A 2,534-nucleotide genomic window follows, 5' to 3' on the forward strand; every position below is an offset into this window, starting at 1 on the left:
GACCCTATAAAGTAATACTGCGTGGTACCCATCCCATGGGTCCCAAATCTCCAGGTTCAAGGGCATCTTCCTACATCGAAAACATTCATGAGAAACCCAGAAGATGGTACACCGTGTGATCGGGAAAGGTTTCTAAAACGCACCTCATTTCTCATCTCCTTGTGCTTGGGTTCGCCATTCCAGCCGCTTTACTAGCAATCTCCCTCCTTGGAGAATCAGCACCTTTAACCTCCTGTTCCGTACAGGTTGCAATTTGTCCTGAGGATGAACGGGAAGAGGGGGAACCAATGAGAGACTAGCTCTAGGTGTTGGGACAGGCACAGGTCACTCTATTTTCCCCTCAAGAAGAAGAATTAACCACAGGCTCAGCATGCCGCCTGGGACCAGAATAGGGCCTGAAGCAATCCTGCGCTTTTGCGGCCAGCGCCCAAGAAAGCGAGTTGAAAAATGGCGCTCAGGGGCACTGCAATTCACAAACCTGCAGACTTATAAATGATGACTCTCGTCCACAAATATATTGATGGAAGGAAACGAAGAGGATTTGAAAGCAAGGCAGAATTGCAGGAAACAGATTTCAGGAGGGAGATTCGAATCGCCTTTAAAGCACAGGAAAGGCGGCAAAACCTCTACAATGATGCCCTTGGCCAAAAAGGGCGTATGCGTTTTTTCCTGAATATATTCAGGAAAAAACGCATACGCCCTTTTTGGCCAACCAAGCAACCTGGAAAGGCAAATCAGCGCTACAAAGAAGTCTCGCTTCCCATCGGTCAAAAGGGCCATGCTGAATAAAGTGTCAAAACCAGAAATGCAGGACAGGCCATGGAGAAACGGGAGCCTGGATACGCTGATGGGCGGGATGTAAATTGCCAACAGCCACTCTGGAGAAGTGCACGGTGTGTCCTGTAACATCTACAAAACTCAGCTTAGGGAGCATAGGGCACATCCACTCATGGGCGTATAAATTGGGAAAAGTAACAATCAGCAAGACACAGGCACCCCAAAGTTTAGGGCTGCTCTGTTGACAAGAATCTCCACTTGGTTACACCTTAAATATCCCAGGAAAGAGAAAAATGGATAAAGAAGTTGTGGTCCTTATGTACAATGGAATATCACTCAGCCATGAAATCAACGTCATAAGGCTAGTAGCAGCATGATGAGTGGATTTAGGTACGACGATTCTAAGTGAAATAAGTCACACAGAAAAAGACACTTATCATAAGATATGACTTATAGAGGGAATGTAAAAACCGCTACCCTTGAACTGAATTACAAAACAGAATAGAGTCACACGTTTAGAAAACACACTATGGCTGCTTAACGGGAAAGGTGAGGTGGGGTGATTCATAAAACAAGGGTTTCAAATTATCTGAGATACCGTTCCATAAACCCAATATGTAATAGACAAGACCTACTCCTTGCTCAATGAATTGGACTCAACACCCCCTATTGACCGCCCACGAATATATCTGAATAGTAAGAATCTTAAAACCTATGCATTGATATCTCTCTGTAAGTGAGTCAAGTGGGTGTAAAGCGGCAAAAACACAGGAGTGAAAAGCAGGTAAACCCCATTATAAATATCAATTACTTTTAAAAACCCGTGAAACAAAGACAGTGAAAGAGAGAGAAATTCTTAAAAAGTCGTTCAGGGGCTGTGATGCCACCTGGATTGACCACATCTAGACCCACAGCTGACTGAGACATAAGGGTGGACACTCTTGGGGCTGAGAGGTTTGGTGAGGTTGGGTGAGCAAACGCAGACCCTATAAAGTAATACTGCGTGGTACCCATCCCATGGGTCCCAAATCTCCAGGTTCAAGGGCATCTTCCTACATCGAAAACATTCATGAGAAACCCAGAAGATGGTACACCGTGTGATCGGGAAAGGTTTCTAAAACGCACCTCATTTCTCATCTCCTTGTGCTTGGGTTCGCCATTCCAGCCGCTTTACTAGCAATCTCCCTCCTTGGAGAATCAGCACCTTTAACCTCCTGTTCCGTACAGGTTGCAATTTGTCCTGAGGATGAACGGGAAGAGGGGGAACCAATGAGAGACTAGCTCTAGGTGTTGGGACAGGCACAGGTCACTCTATTTTCCCCTCAAGAAGAAGAATTAACCACAGGCTCAGCATGCCGCCTGGGACCTGAATAGGGCCTGAAGCAATCCTGCGCTTTTGCGGCCAGCGCCCAAGAAAGCGAGTTGAAAAATGGCGCTCAGGGGCACTGCAATTCACAAACCTGCAGACTTATAAATGATGACTCTCGTCCACAAATATATTGATGGAAGGAAACGAAGAGGATTTGAAAGCAAGGCAGAATTGCAGGAAACAGATTTCAGGAGGGAGATTCGAATCGCCTTTAAAGCACAGGAAAGGCGGCAAAACCTCGACAATGATGCCCTTGGCCAAAAAGGGCGTATGCGTTTTTTCCTGAATATATTCAGGAAAAAACGCATAGGCCCTTTTTGGCCAACCAAGCAACCTGGAAAGGCAAATCAGCGCTACAAAGAAGTCTCGCTTCCCATCGGTCAAAAGG

Source organism: Balaenoptera physalus (genome assembly GCF_965194825.1).
Source record: "Balaenoptera physalus genome assembly, contig: HAP1_SCAFFOLD_738, whole genome shotgun sequence".
Classification (NCBI taxonomy): Eukaryota; Metazoa; Chordata; class Mammalia; order Artiodactyla; family Balaenopteridae; genus Balaenoptera; species Balaenoptera physalus.